Source organism: Microcebus murinus, chromosome 8 (genome assembly GCF_040939455.1).
Source record: "Microcebus murinus isolate Inina chromosome 8, M.murinus_Inina_mat1.0, whole genome shotgun sequence".
Classification (NCBI taxonomy): domain Eukaryota; kingdom Metazoa; phylum Chordata; class Mammalia; order Primates; family Cheirogaleidae; genus Microcebus; species Microcebus murinus.
In genome coordinates, this window is record NC_134111.1 from 43682412 (window position 1) to 43704644 (window position 22233).

Genomic DNA, 22233 nt, shown 5'->3' on the forward strand with positions numbered 1-22233 from the left:
CACCAGAAAATACTTTGAGTTGTTCTCTGTCTCTTTACTTTCAACTTTAAATCCTTCACATAGGTTAGGGATTGTCCTTTGGAAACCATTCCAGAAGTGATTGTCATCAATCTTTCAATTAAAACGTTTCTCTAGAGGTGATCTTTTCCTCTCACCTCAAAATAATATCTCTCATCTACACAGGATTCCATGTATTTAACAGTTGTCCCATATCACTTGGCAATTTCCTGTTCATTCATTTATTTATTCATTTTAATAAATATTTATTAGGTAACATCTCCCAAGTGCCTCCCAAACACTGTACCCTCAAGCAGTTTACAATCTCACAGGGAAAAGAATTCTGTTATGGGATGGCAAGGAAAATAATGGGTTAAGTATGAATTCTTCTTATGTAGAAGAAACACCTAACTATGTCTCAGAGCAAAGGGAATTTTCCCAAGGATAGATGATCTCTGAGCTAAAGGGCTAGGTAAAGTTAGCAAAGTAAAAAGACAAACGTGTATGTGAAAAGCACACCAGGAAGAGGGAATAGCATGTACAAAAGGCCAAAGGTGAGAAAGCATGGAATGTTTAGGGAACCACGATATAGCTACAGTCCTGTGATATGGTTGTAACATAAAATATTGGAGGGGGAAGGGAGAAGCATATTCTGAAAAATCAGCCCGATGAGACATTCAGAAGCAAGATAATGAGGGCTTTGTAAAATATATTAAGAAATTTGGACAACATACTGAGAATAACGGAAACCATCTTGGATCTTTAAGGCCATAAGATTTGTATGCTTAGGCCGGGCGCTGTGGCTCAAGCCTGTAATCCTAGCTCTTGGGAGGCCGAGGCGGGCGGATTGCTCAAGGTCAGGAGTTCAAAACCAGCCTGAGCAAGAGCGAGACCCCGTCTCTACTATAAATAGAAAGAAATTAATTGGCCAACTGATATATATATAAAAAATTAGCCGGGCATGGTGGCACATGCCTGTAGTCCCAGCTACTCAGGAGGCTGAGGCAGAAGGATCACTCGAGCCCAGGAGTTTGAGGTTGCTGTGAGCTAGGCTGACTCCACGGCACTCACTCTAGCCTGGACAACAAAGCGAGACTCTGTCTCAAAAAAAAAAAAAAAAAAAAGATTTGTATGCTGGAGAAACCATTTTGGTTACGTGAATAGTGTGGAAATGAGAAGAGGTGGAAGCGAGAGACTAGTTCTAAGCCAGTTGGATGAGTCCAGTTGGGTGTTGAAGAGAGGCTGAACTAGAGAGTGGAAAAAAGAAATGGACAAACATGAGAGAAATTTAGGAAACATTTGCATCCCAGGCTTGGATAAATTAGTAGATAATAGCACACCTTATTTGAAAGAGGTAACTAGGAGGCAAAGGAGCTAAGCAGGGTTTGGAGCAGATGAAGTCAGTATTAGAATTGTCTAGCTGGAGGTATCTGTGGGAACTAGGGCTCAAGAGGTGATGCTGGGGGGTCTTGGCCAGAGTCACAGGTTTCGGGTCATCAGAATATGGATGATAAGTGAGGTAGATGTGCATTAGTGGGCTGGGAAGACTGCACAGAAGGAGCACAGAATAGAGCCCTGATAATATTTTTCAGAAACACCAAAGGGAAAAATTCTTGTTAATCCTACACATTGCCTACTTGGGTCAAAAATTAGTTAATGAGAGTCATAAGCCAAAAGATGCTATGAGATTAGGATGCATTTGACCTAGTTGTGTCTGAATGGAAATATTACCCAGATCATTTAATGAGAGTGTTACACTAAGTCTTGGGACACATGTTAAAGTGTTGTATGTGTTCTGTTTTGTATAATTCATTTTATGTTTTATTTATATCCCAAATAATTCCAGAAAAAATAGACTATACAAAACAGAGGAATATAAAATTTGATGAAAACCACTTATAATAAATCAAGATTCACATTTAGGAAGGGCAGCCAAAGTGAGGATTTTCACGATACATGTAAATCATATATATTTAGTTTGAATTTGATTAGGACTGTGTCTGAAAATCTGGGTATTTATTTATTTGCATTTAAAATGTTTTCATTATTGTTTCTTTTAATAAAACAATAAATTCTTACATTTTTATAAAATTATATATGGACATTTTGGAAAATGTAGAAAACAAACTAAAAGAAGAAAATAAACTCCATGTATAAGTCAGTGATCCTATGGTATAAATTGTATGAGATCAGGAATCTTGTAGATTAAATCTCCAAGATCTAGAACAGTGTCTGACACATAGTAGACATTTAATAAACATTGCTCATATTGCTTAAGAGATATCACGATTCAACATTTTATGGTAATCATTTAAGAAATCACTTTTTAAAACTAGGAGTCACTTAGTAACGCTTTCCATTCCCCAGAGCATTTATGAACCACATCTGTATATTCTAAGTACTTTGTCAGTCATTAGGATTAGTTGCAAATAAGATAATAATGGCATTAAAAAAATATCAGAGGTTCACTGGCTTCCACCTAGCCTATCATGATTTGTTTTCATTTTCTCCTTATCATACACTTCCCTCCATTTTTTCCATTCACTCAACAAATATTTACTGCCAGTCACTATTCTAGGAACTGTGGATACAGCAGTAAAATAAAAACAGATCAAGTCTTAGACATATGGAGGTGGGAGACATAGATGACAAATAAAGATATGCAGATATGTCAAGTAGTAATAAATGCTGCGAAGAAAAAATAGTACATGGCAAGAAGACAGAAAGCGACAGTTGAGGGAAAGGCACTATTTTTAAATATATGAGTAAGTGGAAAACTCTAAAAAGGAGCCATTTTAGCAGTGGCCTAAAGAAAGTACAGAAATGAACCATGTACACAGTAGGGAGAAGAAGATTTCAGGCAGAAGAGACATGTGCATAGTGTGTCTGAGCATCAGCAGGTGACCAAGGGGCCTGGGGTCCAGGAGTTGGTTAATAAGAGTTGTACTTGCAGATGTAGCAACATATGTAGAACATATGAGGAGACTGTAAAAAGTTCATGTAAAAAATGGAATTAAAAGATAAAAATTTTAAAATATGTAAATTTTATTTTTCAATATAAGTTACATCAAGGTCAAGACACTTTTGTAAGTATTGATACCAGCCATGTGGTCCATCCCTAAAGAACCAAGCTTCTGGAAATTTAATCATGTCAATCCAGTGTTTTTTTTTTTTTGTTTTTTTTTTGCTTTGCTTTTCTTCTTTTTTCTTGTTTTCTTTACATTATAACTGAAGAAAAATGGGACTTCTTTAAAGATTTTTAAAGATTAGGTAACAAAAAAAGAAGTCAGAAGGAGCCAAATCATGACTGCAAGGTGGATGCCTAATGATTTCATATTGAAACTTGCAAAATTGTCCTTGTTTGATGAAAGTAATGAGCAGAAGCATTGCCATGGTAGAGAAGGAATCCAGTGAAGATTTCCTGGGTGTTTTTCTGACAAACCTTTGGCTAATTTTCTCAAGACACTCTCATAATAAGCAGATGTTATTACTGTTTGGCCTTCCAGAAAGTCAATAAGCAAAATGCCTTGAGCTTCCCCCAAAATTGTTGCCATGACCTTTGATCTTGACAAGTCTATTTTTGCTTTAATTGGACTACTTCCACCTCTTGGTAACCACTGCTTTGATTGTGCTTTGTCTTCAGGATAATACTGGTAAGACCATATTCCATCTCTTGGTACAATTCTTTGAAAAATGTTTCAGGATCTTGATTTCACTTGTCTAAAATTTCCACTGAAAGGTCTGCTTTTATCTGCAGCTGATCTGGGTACAAAATTTTGGCACTCATCAAGGTCAGTGTTTGCTCAACATTAATTTTTAGTCAGAATTGTGTAAGCTAAACCAATTGAGATATCTATGGTGCTGGCTATTGTTTCTACTGTCAATCATAAATCCTCTTCAATTATGACATGAACAATATTAATTTTTTCCTTGAAAACTGATGTGGGTGGTCTGCTGTTGCTGGCTTCATCTTCAACATCATTTTGTTCCTTCTTAAAGCAAGTTATCCCTTTGTGTACTGCTGATTTCTTTGTGGGAATTGTCCTTGTAAACTTTTCATAAAGTGTCAGTGATTTTACCATTTTCCACCCATGCTTCACTATAAATTTGACATTTGTTCTTGCTTCAATTTTAGCAGAATACATGTTGCTCTGATAGGGACTCTTTTCAAGCTGATGTCTTATCCTTTTTAATGCCTCAAACTAGGTCCTGTTCAGACATGTTAAAAAAAAGTTATGAGTTTATTTTGGTACAAAAAATTTTGAAATCCATGCACAGTTTTTTCATAATATATATTTTCCACAAATTTTTGAAGACTCTCATAGGGACCTGTAGGCCCTGATCAGCACTTAGAATTCTATTGTGTGCAGAATACAAAGCAATGGTACAATATGAACAAAGGAGTGACATAATTCAACTTACATTTCAAAAGCATCACTATGTCTAGTATGTTAAGAAGAGGTTTTAGGAAGGCACGAGCAGAAGCAGGGAAACCAGTTAGAAGGTAATAAATAATCCAGGAAAGAAGTCATGGTGACTTGGATTAATAGAGCCATGGTGAGGGTTTGAAGAAAGGAATATATTTGAAAAGTAAAGCTGACAGACTTTTCTAGTAAATTATACATGAGGCATTAAAAAACAGGGTAATAAAAGGTTTTTGATTGGAATAACTGAAGAATAGAGTTACCGTGTGCTGAGATGGGGACCATTAGGAGAAGAACTAATGAGAGGATAGGGAAAAATCAAATTTTGTTTGGAGCTTGTTAAGTTTAAATGTCTATGAGACATACAATATATTTGGTAAGTGTGTCACTGAACATTCACATCTGAAATGTCAAGTCAAAGTGTAAGCTGGAGTTATATTACAATTTGGGGAATGGCCATCAGATAGATGGTATATATAGTCATGGAGTAGATAGGAATTGAGAGAGAAGATAAGACATCTGAGAAATGAGCTAGGGTCACTGAAACATGTACAGATTAGGAAAATAAGCTAGATCCTGCCAAAATATTTGAGTAGGATTGAACTGTCTGTCAGGTAGGATAAGAGTCAAGAGAGAATTACAGAGAATATGGTGAAAAATGCATTTGGACAATAGAGAGTAATCAACTTTGGAATTAGTGGTGATAGATAAGTAAAATCAAGACTGGGAATCAATGATTAGATTTGGCAATGTGGAGGTCAAAAGAGGTTTTGGTGGTGACATGAAAATGAAAGAGTGATCAGAAAAAAGAAAGTGGAGACATTGGTAATTCTTGGTGATTCTTTTGAGGAGTTTAGTTCTAAAAAGGAGTAGAGAAATGGAGTATTGTGATAGTCTCCTAACTGCTTACCCTGTTTCCATTCTTGTCACTGTGGTTGGTTAAGTTAATGTTAGCTGCTCTAACAGACTAACCCAAAATCTCAGTGGCTTAACACCATGTTAACTTATTTGCTACTTGTGTAGTATGCAAATTAGTTAATCCTAATTGGTGAGCAGTTTTTCTCCTGATAAGATTTAAGTGCTCTTGCTGAGCTATTATCTAGAACATAAAACTTCTTGTCTTTGTCTGCATCCACCTGAGAAGGTAAATATGGAGAATGACACAGGAGGTTTTTGTGGGACAGACTTCAAAGAGTAGTACGTCACTTCTGCTCACAGTTCACTGACTACAAATCAGTAACATAAGGACTCATAAATGTAAGGGAGTCTGAGACACATAGGCTAACTGTGTGCCCAGGAAGAAGACAAAACATGTTTGGTGACCAGCTAGTAGTCTGTGTCACATCCACAGGTATCCATCCCACTATTCAGTCTCTGACTATGCTGTTTGCTAAAGGAAAAGATCCAGTAGAAAAGGAAACATTAATGGCTTCAGAGTAACAGGCTCCAGAGTAAAATCCTTGAGAAATCGAGAAAGCCTGGGTTGAGGGCCAGAGTGAAGGGGTTGGTCCCATGCTTCATAAGGACGATACACAATTTATTCTTTGTATTGCTAGGGAATGAAGAGCATAAGCTTGGCAGATTTGGAGTAATAGTATGGAAAAGTTAATGAGAGCTAATTTTCTTTGCCTAATAATACATTTGAATAAGTCATTAACTATTTCTGTTTCTTATCAGATTTTTCTGGAGCAAGATGAAGACCAAGAGGTTGGGCAAGGTTTTATGTTTTAAAATTGTGTGCACCAGTAAGACAAGAAAACATACACAAAATACATGAAGCTAAATACTTCAAGAGCTCTTAATAAACCAAAAGCAAAATTTGTCATAATTCAATCATAGAACAAACAAGCCACATAAAGAAAATTTAAAATAATTATTTCTCTTTTAGGCCTTTATAGTGCCATTTAGCAAATGATTGTTGAAACCTAACACTAAATAATGTCCTCATGCATAAAATATGTACTTCTCTTATCATACTCTTTCTTCTTTTAATTTAGTATCTGATAGAACTTTTGATTTTAAAGTGAATATGAACAGAGCCATCTTAAAAATAAGCCTTCAATATATAGGGTAAAGATTGTTCATGATAATTTAAAAATACCAAACAAACAATTCAACAGCAAGAAAACAAATAATCTGATTTAAACATGAGAAAAAGATCTGAATAGATTTTTTTTTAAAAAAAGGACATACAAATGGCCAAGAGGTATATGAAAAAAATGTGCAACATCATTAATCATCAGAAAACTGTGAAGTAAAACCACAATGAGATATCTCCTCACACCTGGTAGAATGGCTATTATCAAAAAAAGGAAAGATAATAAGTGTTGGCAAGAATGTGGAGAAAAGGAAACCTTTGCACATTGTTGGTGGGAATGTAAATTAATAGTGCTATTATGGAAAACAGGGTGGATGTTCCTCAAAAAATTGAAAATAAAATTGTCATATGATCCAGCAATCCCACTACTTGTTATATGTCCAAAGGAGATGAAATCAGTATGTCAAAAAGATATTTGTACTCCTATGTTCATTGTGGCATTATTCACAGTAGCCTAGATATGGAAAGAACCTAAGTGCCCATTGACAGATGAATAGCTAAAGAAATTGTGATATATATATAACAATTATTGTATATTTTTTATATACACATATATACACAATGGAACATTATTCAACCTTAGGGGGAAAAAATGAAGATATCTTGTCATTTGCTGCAACATGGATGAACCTGGGGCAGTAAATAAATAAAATAAGCCATGCACAGAAAGCCAAATATTGCATGATCTCACTTTTATATGAAATCTGAAAATGTCAGACTCATGGAAGCTGAGAGTAGCATGGTGGCTGCCAGGGGCTAGTAGAGGCAGGAGAGATCTTAAATGTCCTAACAGTATACACAAAATGATAACTACGTTAGGTGACAGACACGTTAATTAGCTTTATTGTGGTACTTATTTTATAATACATACGTATATCAAAACACCATGCTGTATATTATAAATATATATAATTTTTATTTGTCAACTATATCTCTGTAAAGCTGGGAAAAAAATGCCAAACAAAAACTTGACAATGTCCTCTATCCCTCTATCTATACCTCCTATTCCAAAGAGTTAGAATGCTTTGAGGAAAGCTCAGCTGGGAGGAGGAGTATGAAACTATTTTAATAGCATTTCCAGGATTTTTCAGTGACTCATAGTTCTAGGCATTCATGTGAATTCCCAACTTGCATTTTAAACTTTATAATCATTTAAAAAGAGAATGCCTTCCAACTTTTCATGATAATGAGATGAAAACTTCTTCATAGAAAGCTTTAAAATAGTGTTAGCCTTTGTATTCCTTCTCTTCCACCCCCACATATTGATACATTCAATCATATTGTGTCTTGAATTTTGGAGAGGAAAAAGTAACTTTAGATGTGGGATGAGGAATATCAACAACACTGAAAAGCTAACTGGAATTTTTGCTCCATTTTTAGGATATGCTACAATAATTAATGTATTACAGCTTTTTCTTGGTTGTCTTGGTCTGCGTCCTCCCTTAGTGTGTATACTAGTCAGCTTTGCTTTACTAATAAACTCCCCATTCATTTCTGTGGTTTAAACACCAAGCATTTATCCTCATCCACATTACATGTATGTTGCAGGTCAGCTAGTTTGAGCTCTACATATCTCTTTATTCTGGGACCCAAATTGAAAAAATAGCTCCTGTCAAAAATAAAATCAGATCAAGTTAAAAAAATTTAAAAGTTTATTGCGCATACAAAAGAACAGTTCACGAACCAGGAAACCTCAAACTGAAAGTGCTAAGAAGAAGCTTAGAGGCATGGCAGTACAGGCATTACAGGATTAAATTGAAAATGAAGAAGTTGTTTAACCTTTGCAATGATTGGTTATTACACTGGGGGTTTTTAGACAGCAGAGGATTGGTAAAAAGTGATCATCTTATACCATTTTTGGAAGGTAATTTTACTTTCATTTATGATTATCAGAGATATTTATAAGAAATGATCAAGTTTTGCTTGCATAGACTAGCTGATTTTGTCTGCTCAGGGGACACTTGGGAGAGTCTGGTCTCTACTTTATTTTATTTTAACACTCCTAAGTAGAAGGAAACACACAATTTCTCTTAAACATGCTGCTCAAATACAACATTTGGTAGGCCAACATATCTTCCATTGCCCAAAATATTTTATAAAGCCAAGCCCAGAATCAGAGAGGCAGGAATTAATTCTTTTCCCAGAGGACACACTGAAAGTTTTTTAGAGGAGGGAATGAATAATAGCAATTATAATCTAACATAACACAGTATTATGGAAGGCATGAATCTTATTTTCAAGCTCAGGTTTGCAAGAAATATAACTTCCACAATAAAATTTAACACAGATCTTTGAGTCTCCAGCCATGAGTTGATAGGATTTTATCAGTTTTTTCTGGTTCTTTCCATTTATACCCCACTCTAGGTCATGCAATTGTTCTTAATCTTACACTATGTTAAAGTGTTTGGTGGAATATGGACCTCATTCATTTCATATAGAATGCTACTAGGATGACAGGTTTAAATCACTCCTTCTTGTCTTTCAACTCTTTATATCTTTTATGCCAAACTCTGGGCATGGAAATTTTGTGAGTTTGCCTATGGCCTGCTTACCTAGGCATATGATGAAATCATTTCTTCCCTAGAATCTCACCACATAACTGTTGGTTTCTTCCAAGAAATATGGTTCAAGCTGCTTCTGCTCGTAGATCCTATGAAACTTTCAGATCTCGAAGCACTCTTGGTATCACTCTGGTGTAGTAGTAGATGCATGAAATCTCTGCCTTAAAATCTATGGGCTTCTTTGGTTTGTGTCTTAGTTTGGATCTCTCCAGATTGGATCATGAAACAAGGATTTGAATTTAAAGAGTTTATTTCTCCAAAGTAATAATGTTGAAAATACCAGTAGGTATGTGTAGGAAATAATACAGAAAAGGGAAGATTGTATAAGATGTGTTATTAACCCAGTGGGAGACTGGCACTTCATCCTACGTGAAAATGCAAACAAAGAATTATTTCACCTGAGGAGAGAGGGAACTGGGGTATTTATGCACCTACTTTTAAGAGTTATGTTATATTCTTAAAAAAAAAGGAAAACACATCAGTAAACCAATGACTCTCAGTGGTTCCTGGGACAGGGTTGATTCCTTCACACTTCCAGCCTGCTTTCTTTATGGAGCTGTGAGGTTTTCCTCAGTTTTAGAGTACACGCCCACAGGTACAGAGATGCAGGTATTGGCAGTTCATTCAGTGAATGAAATTCACTGAAAGGTAAGGAGTAAGGGCAAGAAAAATACTTATGCCTCAGCTTACATCATTTTCCCTACAGCTCAAGGAAATCCCTTCCTAATCTTTGTAAAAGCCTCTTTCATTCATATTTTTGGCTAAAACAATGTTGCTTACACTCATAAACTCTCTCCTTGCTTTGCCCTTAACTTTTTGCAAGTCCCACAAGGAGAATTCTTAGACTAATTGATTTAATTGCTCTGCTGTTTCCCTCAGTCCTCAGTCCAAGCCTCCTTCTGATTCTGAAGCAATGTACACAGGGTTATCTACCTGTGAATAAGTTAGTATCTCAAAGTTGTATGTTGTTGGAATCTTGTTATCCTACAGAGTATAATGAGGGAAGGCTATGTATCTGGTAGACTAATTGCTAAACAGCAACCTAATTTCACAGTGGCTTACCACAATACACATTTATTTCTTGCTCACAGCACAATGAAATGCAAATCTGCTGGAGGATGTGAGCATTGAAGACTGCGCACCATGCAGTCATTCAGGGACCCAGGCCCTGTCCATCTTGTGGCTCTACCTCTTCTGGGTCTTCAAAGATATCTCTATTAAGTTTTCAGATAGGAAAAAGTGTGGAGGATTATGCATGAGAGGGTTTTATGGAGAGGCATGAATTTAGAGTTTACTTCCAAGAAATCCTGGTTATTTATGTGCTTAGGAGAACAAAGGAAAGACAACAATTAACAATTGGCAATCTTTACCACAGTATGCAAATTGCTTTAAGAATAAAACACCAAGCTGGGCGTGGTGGCTCATGCCTGTAATCATAGTACTCTGGGAGGCCAAGATGGGAGGATTGCTCAAGGTCAGGAGTTCAAAACTAGCCCGAGCAAGAGTGAGATCCCCACCTCCGTCTCTATTAAAAATAGAAAGAAATTAATTGACCTACTAAAAATATAGAAAAAATTAGCCGGGCATGGTGGTACATGCCTGTAGTCCTAGTTATTTGGGAGGCTGAGGCAGGAGGATTATTTGAGCCCAGGAGTTTGAGGTTGCTGTGAACTAGGCTGATGCCATGGCATGCTAGCCTTGGCAACAGAGTGAGATTCTGTCTCAAAAAAAAAAAAAAAAAAAAAAAAAGAGAATAAAACACTAAACTAGGAGCTTGAAGACTTTAGTTCTAATTGCATTTCTATACTTACTATCACTATGGTGTCTAAGCTGATTACTTGAACTCCAGGGCTCAGTTATTCATCTGTAAAATAGGAACAATAATATCTATCCCACTTATTTAGACTCATACACTGTTGGAATCCAAAAGAATATTAAGAATTATTGGGTCCAGCATATTTCTCCAAGTCTATACCTATGACCATATGCATCTATTACTTGGGAAGCACCAGGACCTGTTGACTATGAATCTTTGGTGTAGAAGGGCTAGGGACTCTGCATTTTATAATTTTCCTAGGGGTCCTTCTGTATAAAAAAGTCTGAGATTCACTGACTTTGTATAAACTTTTCATTTCACAGTTAAAGGAATAAAAGTCCAGAGTGATACAGGATAACACACTGGACAGTGCTAATTCATTATAGACTAAGGATGAAACCCTTATCTCCTGAGTCACTATACAATGACTTTTGTTTGTTTGTTTGTTTATTTCTAAACTACTTTGTCCAATGAGGTTATTTTTGAGGATCAGGATCAGAAAACATAGTGTATGCAGACACATTTCCTTTGAGCTATAATTCACCATATTAATAATATTATTTAATTTTGTAGCTCCTGGTCAGCAAACATCTCCTTCAGTCTTTATCTAGCTTTGAAAACATTATTCAATTTTTAACAATTACAGCACTATATTACAAAAGACTAAAATCAAAAGTTCACTGAATTAGTTCTTGAACTTAAAAATCTCCTCATTATTGTTAAGCAAGTCTCTCATTTCTAGGATGTGCTCTAGACCAAGGTAGCCAGGAATGAATGTGTTTCTGTATGTCTGTTATTTGCCCCCAGCCTGTCTGAGGTAGGCCTTCCATATCTAAGCCTTAAAGATCACTTCTTGCTCCTTTTTCTGTGAAACACAAACTCAGCCTTGTTGTGTCTATGGTTGGTCTTATGTGAGAGACCCCTTCAGATCAGTGCAACATCTGGGGCTTAATATGGCTTCCTGACCCTCCCCTAGGAGCAGAGATGTTTTGCTTTTCCTCCTCCCCAGCGGCAATGGATTTGCTTGTGTCCTGGTTGGTGAGGGGCTTTCCTCCTCTTCTTCTATGGCACACAAGCAGCAGTGCATTTTTGCCTGAGACCTGAGCAATGAGGGTGAGCAGGCTTGTGGTTCTTCCCCAGTGGCAGATGGCTTTGCTTCCTATCAAATGTGGGACCAGTGAAGAGAGTGGGGGAGCTGTTCTTTGCCTCCTGTGTGCCTCTCAAGGTCCTGTGACCTTATCCCAAACCTTTCTCAGGAACGCTTGACGGAGGCCCATGGGAAAGAGCTTGTGATCAGCTATGAATTTTCCTTGTTTCTAGAACTCCCAGCTATTTGCAGCTATTTTCTAGGACTCATTTGACCTTTAATAATTTATTAAAATTTTAGTTGATTTCTTTTACTTGTTTTATGGCCTCTTCCTCTCCTGTGCTCTGCTAAAGGGGACACATGCTTTTTCTCTGTCTTTCCCTCTCTCTCTCCCTGCCTGTGTATGTGTATGGTGTCTCCTTGAAGGGGCTTCTTATGCTGGAATTCAATTTGTTTGGTTGCTTTGTGACCTCAGCTCTTTCATGGAATTAATGAAAGTCATGATTTTTTAAAATTATCCGGCATTTTCTTGTCATTAGTATGGGATCAACATTCTCTGTGACTTTCTACTATAGCCTAAGCAGATACAGAATTCCCCCATACCCTTTATTATTACTATCACTGGTAGTAATAACACCAGTGTTATTGTATTGGGAATATAATACGCATGCAATACTACCGGTAGTTGTAGTATAGTAGTAGCAGTAGTAGAAGTACTTAGTTGTCAGAGCTGGTCTTGGAAACCATTTGGTTCTAAGAAAATTTCTGTTTATAGAAAACAAATATATCATGACCAGTTTTCAACCCTACAAAGACATTACTGTGGACAGTTTTGAAAGGTTCTCTTGGCCCTAGACCTGTGCAAATTGTTACAGTGATTCTATTCTAAATCCAGCCCATTCTTAATTATTGCAAATATCTGGGTTTAGTGATCTGGTCTGTGAGCTTCAGGGTCTGCATTGCATATTCTGGGCACAGGAAGTCATATATAGCCTGCCCAGCTTTGCAATATAGCCTGAATGAGGAAAACTACACAGAAATGTCCTAGGTAAGCCTAACCTATTCTAGGCCCAAGGTAGCCTTTGTGGTAATGGAATATTTCATATAGCGTTGCCTAAGTCTGAAAGACATAATAGGTTTGAACTATTGAATGTGTATAGCAAGCAGTAGCAAGCACCCCCAGACTTAGCATTAGGGTTGGGGTAGAGATGGGCTGGTGGGTCCCTATGGCATTATTGGGCAGTCACAAGATGGTCTATATAGTAAAGACAAACAAATTCATAGAGTATCATTGACTTGCATAGCGTCATATCATTCATTTATTAAACTGTAGAGAATTGAAATTGGTTCAAGTCCTCTGATTTTAATATTTGTGTGCTTTCTAACACAAATTTTTGCCAGCCTCAAAATTACTGATTCATGGGTATAATATCTAGATTGAAGTTCACACATCATTTGAAAAACTCTGAGTATGAATTATAATCACTAACTTGGTAAGGCAAGGTCTGGTTAAACATAAATATATTTTAAATTTAGTTAATTAATTGAGAGACAAAAACAAGTGAGGATGCAAGTCGTTTCAGGGTTGGTACCACTGCCATTTTAAGCAAGTCGGTTTTTTGTTGCCCTTTTACTCATAGCCACCTTATCACAATATGGCTGCTGTAGCTCAAGCCATTATCATTGCACATCCATGCTCCAAGCATGGAGATAAAAGAGGCAATGCATCGCTAACCATCAGGGAAATGCAAATCAAAACCATGATGAGATATCACTTATCTCTAGTGACAATAGCTTTTATCAAAAAGTCCCCAAACTATAAATGTTGGCCTGGATGCGGAGAGATAGGAGTCCCACTCATACACTGCTGGTTGGGACTGCAAACTAGTACAACCTCTGTGGAAAGTAATGTGGAGCTACCTAAAAGAGCTACAAGTAGAACTACCATTTGATGCAGCAATCCCATTACTGGGCATTTACTCAAAGGAAAAAAAGACACTCTATAAAAAAGACATCTGTACTTGAATGTTTATAGCAACCCAATTCACAGTTGCAAAGATGTGGAAACAGCCCAATACATGAGTGGATTAATATAATGTGGTGTATATATACCGTGGAGTTGTACTCAGCCACAAAAAACAATGGTGAACTAGCACCTCTTGTATTATCCTGGATACAGCTGGAACCCATTCTACTAAGTGAAGTATCACAAGAATGAAAAACCAAACACCACATGTCCTCACCATCAAATTGGTACTGACTGATCAATACTTATGTACACATACGTAAATAACATTCGTCAGGGATCGGGCAGGTGGGAGGTGGGAGGAGGGGCACCTAAATGCACACCTAATGGGTGTGGTGCTCATTGTCTGGGATGGGGACCCTTGTAGGTCTGACTTGGGCGGTGCATATGCAATATGTGTAACTTAACCATTTGTATCCCCGTAAAAATTTTAAAATTAAAAAAAAAAGTATACCCTTTCTCTGTAGCTGCCTTTAGTGAAAGCCCTGGGATGTACTGATTGCCCTGGCTTGTTCACATGCCTATCCTAAACTGATCCCCCTTCACTATGACCGGGGGTGTGGGGAATCTGACTGGTGAGCTTGAATCAGATGATAACCATTGTGTTGAGCAGGGGTCCTCAAACTACAGCCTGCGGGCCACATGTGGCCAGCCGAGGACATTTATCCGGCCCACCGAGTGATTTTGCCGCCTCTGCCTGTCCTGCTTAGCAGCTGACTAGTCCTGGGCCCACAGTGCGCATGTGTGGAATGTGCGCTGTACTCTCCAATGGCCCTCCAACAGTCTGAGGGACAGTGAACTGGCCCCCTGTTTAAAAAGTTTGAGGACCCCTGATGTTGAGTAAGTGTGTTGGGAGGAGACATGGGCAGGGGGTCAGGAGGAGGGAGATATTAAATGTTATTGATTAGCCACCTCCATGTTAGACAGGAGGATTTCCTAAATTGTAAGGATACTAAACAGACAGAAAGTAATGAATATCTACATTCTAGGAATAGGAATACTGAGTTTTCACACACCTCAGTCCCATGGGACCTGCATAGGAAGATGCTAAGACCTATTTGGTTAATACAGCAGTAATTGCACCAGCTTGTCCCGATGCTATTCAGGGTTGCTACTATATAAATGGCACATTTGTCGTTCCTGGCAATTATGTGTTGCAAGAAAATAGGAATCTAAATTTTAGTATCAAAATTACATCCCCCCAAGGTGAGACTGCTTGTGTGTTAAAGGAACAATTAATACTGATTTTTTCTAATGTTTTTAATTATATAATTCTACCCATGCACTATATTTAAGTAACATAGTATATTCCATATATTCATGCTAGATATTTGATTTTCATTTGATCACATTTTAGAGAGTGTGTTATCTATCCTGAACACACACACAGACATTTACTCTACAACTTTCCTTGACCCTAATTTTCCTTTTCCTCAGATGAGTGGGCTATTCCTACTGCCACCATTTGTCATAACTGTTTTTCTTCTTAGACTTTGATAATGTGGCTTCAATTCTTAATGCTCTTTTGAAACTTCACTCTGGAGTTCACCTAATTCAGTGGCTCCATCTCAGTTCAAATTTTCCTTGAACTTTTTATGGCGTTTTTTCCCTGTTAATCAACTTCTCCTTCTTTCCTCTGTTGGCTTCTACTATAACCCTCCAGAATTTGACTCTAAATTACCTACCCAACATGGTGACCCACTTCTCACTATCCCAGAAATACACTTTTTTCATAAAATGCATGCTGAATTTTCTGTTTGGGATGTCATATTCTCCTAAGTAAATTCTACCCTTCCTTCAAGTTTTGCCTTAAAGTTTCCCAAAGATTCCAATGTTTTTGGTAATTATCTATTTCATGTGTATTATCCTATTATTAATATTGTCAACTCTTTGAGACTAGGAACCTTTTACTTGATTTCTCTTCTGAGGTATTCTTAAGTCATTGTTGAGCACATGATAAGCACATTACAAAAAATATTTGGAATTACATTTGTTCTCTAAATAATCATCTTTAATATTTCTGTGAAACCATAGAAATTTTGCTAGGGTAATAGGACATGTTTCAAATTTAATGGGTAAAAATGAGAAAAATAGCCAATTATGTAAATTAAACTCTCATGTCCCTAAATGCAAAATTTCTGAGAAAGAAAGGTGTGTAATGGCATATCTCAAGGGATGAATACATTCCAGAAACATCAAAGAATAACACTTTAATCTCTAGAGCAATTAATATCCATTTCAAAAAATTAAACTCTCCAAAATTAATATTAGCATCACATTTTACAGACACTTAATATTTTAACATTTCCACATTTTAATAAGATTTTAATAGTATGAAAATAAAGCCATTATAAAAGACAGTTTACATTCTCACTAATTCTACATGATTTGGAATTTCATATGTAACAAAAAACTAAAGGATAGAAAGGATTAAAGGATACAAAGCATTTTAATTAAGAGCAAATATCCAAGCAAGAAAGGATGCAACTCAAATTTGCATCTTAATATCCCTAAATATATTAATAGAAGTAAAAATATTTCTGCCAGTTAAACATGTCTGATTAAAATTCTTTGAAATATAGCATTTCTTGAAACAATCTGCTTTCACAGATTTAAAGATACCGAGCCGCTCCTTGTCTAGTGTTTCAACAACTGAAAAAGTCCCGTTCAGACTCTATGCCTTCCTTGTGAGGAAACACAACCCTCCTTGTTTCAAACCTCAGCTCTTAAATTTCCTTCTACTTCCTTTACTATTTTGTGCATTTTAAATGTGTGACAGTAGCTTTCTCTCTGCTTAAATCCCTACAGCTTTTGAATACAGGTTATTCTCACTGGCTGTTGAAACAATCCTCTGTTGGGTTATTTCTTGTTTTTCTCAATGGCACTTTTTAATGTTTATATTACACATGAAGCTCACTGAAAACCTTCACTGGAAATATTTAAAAAGTAAACTTCTTTCGCTGTCATCTTATATTGCAGTTCTAGACCTCACAAAATTTTTTTCAATTTTTATTGTATTGCTAACTCAGGGTCAAGCTTTTTGATGAAACCATCTAAGGATACTGCACGATCCTTCAGTTTTTCATAATGGTGCCTCTTAATGGCGAATCAAGAAGACTGGCTCCTCATTAACTCTATCTTCTTTCCTGAGTTCTCCATTGATGTGTAGTCTATTTTCTAGTTTCATTGCCTAATTCATATTTAGGAGGTCATTATAAAAGTAGATTTGCTTAATAACTGAAAGGAATAAAATGTTCTACTTTGATAATCAAATTAATTCAGTGTGCTCTCTCGATAGAAACTCATATGTATTTTGAAACATTCCAATTTCTGAAGCATTTTTTGGTTTTCCACTGACACAGCAACCATTTGGTGGTGGAGGCATGATTTGTGTGCAGAATATTATCATACCTTAGGCTTAGGGTGTACCTTACTCATCTTTTCATCTCCTTAGCACAGTGCCCATAACTTTCACACAGGATCTGGTAAGTGAATGAATGAATAAATAACCTTTTCCTTGAGCTGCCTCAAATTACCAAATGATTTCATTCATTCCAGAAATTACTCTACTGTCTTGAATTTTGCTGTGTTAATAACCCCAAAAATTCCTAAGAAAATTTCAAAGACTCAAGAGTAGTGATGAGCAACATTTTTGACAAGGCAGTCAATTTAGGAAATAGTAAAAATGGTTTCAACTATATTTTGTATATCAGAAAATGCTTTGATATCCTTTCTCTTAAGTAGTCATTTATTATTTACCTGACACAAGTGTTTCTTTGTTGTTCTCACTCTCTCTCTCTCTCTCTTTTTTTTTTTAAGCTAAAATGTTGGGATCTATATAGCTGGCAGCTACAGTAAGAATTCATTTTAAGACTATGCAGTTTAACAGATTTTACTGCTTAATATTATAGCTTTTAAGTTAATATTTTTTGTGCTTTCTTGATTTATAAGCTATTTCATTATTTTAAAAGATTAATAATATATCTTTAAGCAAATCATATATATTTGCTAGTATATATTTGCTATATACTATACCTCATCCCACTTCCTTAAAAATACTCAATTTCCATTACTTATTTTCATTTATAATAAGGATTTAAACAGAATGTTGAAGAGTAAATACAGTTATTAATAATTTCATAGCTGTTTGTTTATTCATAAATTTCTTTTGACAATTGCTTAGGATGCAAAGGTGTAGAAAATTGAGTTGTTTCATTAAAGCGAATCAGAAAGCAGAAAGAAAATAACAATAAATAAAGCTATGTGAAACTTGAAAATATCAGAATCTTAAGGAAAAAATCATTAGCTTTTTATTTAATGTCAATTAATATTCATCCAGGAGTTAGTATATGACAGCTACTCTGTAAGTGTTTCACATGAATTGAATCATTTAATTTTCACAATGACTTTATGAGATAGTTATTGTTATTATTATCATCATCATTTCCATTTTACAGATGAGTCAACTGAGATGATAAAAGTTTAAGTAAATTGCCTAAGGTCACACGGTAAGATCATGGCTCAAGCTGAATATCCCTACTCTCTTCATTTGGGGACATGGTAGACATAACAGGATTAATTAAGAGTCAGCTGGTCTAAGGATAAAGCTTGGAAATGTATGTGACTATATTTTATAAATTATAGGGTGCTAAACAAATAAGATATTTTGTTGGGTTTTATCTGACTCTTAACTCCTTTATGCAGAATTGCAATATTATGTCATGTGTTTGTCATGTTAAGTAGCAGAGACCTTTTATTACTACTATTATTACTTATTTTTGATAAATAAACCTGGTAAAAAGTAACATTATATTTAAGCAAAGGATAACTTTTACTATATGAAAATCATACACTATGTTGTTTGAAAATCATATACTTTTACAATCACCTGTTTATGCTCATCTTCTATAATGACAAAGGAATAAAGGAAATGTCCAGAAATGTTTTGTCATGTAATAAAACCCTAGATTCAGTGCAGTTATTCCAACAGAGCACAAGTGCTGACATTTTAAAGTTAAATGCTGAATGACTACGAACCTCATGCTATTTTGATACTGTTACTTGAAAAGTAATATTAAAGAGTCCTTGAATAGCTCCAGAATGATACCAGAAAAATCCAATATTTCTGTAAAATTTTATAGGATCAGCTGTTTAAACAGCAACCTGATTAAATATCAATACATGTTTTGCAAGCATTGTAAATTTTACCCTATTATTATTTTATAACATAATTTTCAGCTGGTAAACTGATTTTTCTGAAAGCAACCAAATTATAGTGTACTGTGTCCTTGTCCCAAAATGTAAAGATGTTCCACCAAAACACACCAAGGAAAATAGCAAGCTCTCATCCTGCCTTGCTCTGTATACCAAAGATCACAAAGGTCAATTGGACAGTTTTAAAATAGCTTCATTTCAATTAGGAAAGAGAATTTGTAATTTTTTTTTTACATTTTAAGTATTTATTTATTTTTATTTCAGAATACTTTTTTTGTTACATGAATTGCTTTTGTATCCAAAATTAGTCAAAGTTATAGATGTGTCCATCCCCCAGATAGTGTGCATTGTACCTGTTAGGTGTGAATTTATCCACCTCCTCTTCCCCCCTCCCACCTGCTTGATTTCTGTTGAGTTTTATTTACTACCATATGTGCACATGAGTGTTGATCAATTGGTTCCAATTTAATAGTGAGCACACGTGGTGTTTGTTTATCCATTCTTGCAATAATACTTTGATTAGAAGAATGGTATACAGTTCCATCCAGGTTGTTACAAAAAGTATTACTTCATTTTTTATGGCCGAGTAGTATTCCATGGTATACATACAGCACATTTTATTAATCCACTCATGTATTGATGGGCACTTGGGTTGATTCCACATCTTTGTGATTGTGAATTGTGCTGCAGTAAACATTCAAGTACAAGTGTCTAATGCTATATGATAAAGAGCTAATAACCAGAATCTACAAAGAACTCATGCAAATCAGCAAGAAAACATCAAACAACCCCATTAAAAAGTGGGCAAAAGACATGAACAGACGTTTTTCCAAAGAAGATAGACTAAATGCCAATAAACATCTTAAATTTTTTAAATAAAAGTTTAATATTTTATGAAATTTTCTTTAATGTAAATTTTAGAAGCATAAACACTGAAATTTTAGTCACTCAATCCTGATTGATATAAATAAATAAATAAATGAATAAATAGACTTTTCAGGGCAGTGCTAAAAGGGAAAAGGATGAATTTTCTTCATTATTGATACTGAATTAAAAATCAATAGTGTTTTTGCCCAGACAGAAACAAAATTAAATCAATTTCAAGACTAAATTGGTGTTTATCTTTCTTTCAGTTCTAAAGAACTGATTTTATTTTTCTTCATAGGAGAATTTTTTTTCATATGGTAAGCTGTATTCCAACCTGCACCCACCAGTCTCCTTGCTTTCCATCATCCTAATAATACTAGAAGACACACAGTGTAAACCAAACTTATTTCTACACTAGTTAGCTTTGAGATATGCATAGCATTAGATTTCTAGGAGATATTATGAGTATTAATATTTTAAAATAACAAATATATTTTATAAAGTATATATATTAAAATTGATTTCTGTACCATTCTGATGTGTTCTTCTGCAACAAATAGCAAAATAAATAAATAAATAAAATGCAAAAAATTAGTATACATCAGACTGCCAAGAATTCTCCTTATGGATATATGCAATACTTCTAATTTCTAATGGATTGTTTTTATAGTTTTTGGAGTATTGCCATTGAATTTTCCCTTAATTTATTGTCAGACAGTTTGTAGTGGATTTATCTCAGCGGTTTGCTGAACTCTCCCCAGCAACCTGCTCTGAAGTCACTCTAGCCTTAGCCAGCAGAGGACTCTTTTTGAGCCATGTCCTTAGGCTATGGGAATTGCGGCATCCTGCCTGCCAGAGCTCTTCCAGGTAAGGACATTCTATTTCCAAAGAGTTGCTGGACCTCTCCCAGCACATTGGCAAACTCTCACTACTGGACTGGTCCCAATGAATTGGCAGAGTATAATCAGTTAGTTGCTGCCAGTGGAAATGTGGCCCACACTATTCAAAAGACAACACCTTCTTTTATCAGGCAATTTGGTGATGCAGGGAAAATAATGTAGTCATGGTTATAACAAACTAGTGTTTAGCATGGGGAAGCAATTGCTCACCACAAACCTTAATACAACCACCAAACAAATTTATAAATTAGAGCTGAATTACAGGTTTTGCATTACATATTTTTTCTCCTATCCATTTTTTTTTTCTTCCTGGGCATTTATCCCAAATTTTAGACTACCATTCTATAACCAAAATATATTATATCGCTTTAGAGATTTTCTTTTTTGCAAATATAGAGTTATAATTGAAATGAACACTTTTATCATTATCCTTTTTATATTGCTACAGATTCATTAATTATGAAAATAGAATCTCTACAATTTTATTTAGTTTGATTAAAATAATTTTAAATAAGCTTTTGATAAGCATTAATTAGATATATTTTTTTAAATACTGAGCTGAAACAATCCACTATTCCCTGGAGGTAGTTCATAAGCTCTCTGAATAGACCCTAAGACAATTTAATTAAAGAGACTACTTAATAGACAGGTCAAACACCTAAACCTTCTTTATGTCTACTTTCAGGAGCAAGAAAGCAGATACTACCCAACAAGTCTATATTCTCAAGAGCATTCTGTGTTTTCACTTGAGAATTAGGAATAAATAAATACTATTATAGGATTAGCAAGAATCTCATGTTACCATTACTCATCATTTAGAGATTTATTCTTGAAGTCAGCACATTTTTTTTTCAAACCCACAAATTATCTTGATAATATGTACTATTGGTATAAAAATTGAGTTCTTTTTAAACTTTTTCTTTTTACCTAATTTCAGACTTATATAATAGTATGGAGAATTTCCATAGATCCCTTACCAATATTTCCCAAATGTTAGCTTCACATTTTTCTTGTAACTCTCTTTCTGTCTCTGTAAAAAAAAAAAAAAAAAATATATATATATATATATATATATGTTATTTCTTTTTAACATTTTGAAAAAAGTTGGAAATGGGTCCCTTTACTCTTAAATACTTCAGATTTTTTTTTCTTAAAAACAAGGACAGTCATCATTTGGCAGATATCATAGTAACAATTATTACAGACAAGAATCATAAATGATGCTAAATTGGTGGGCAAAAGAA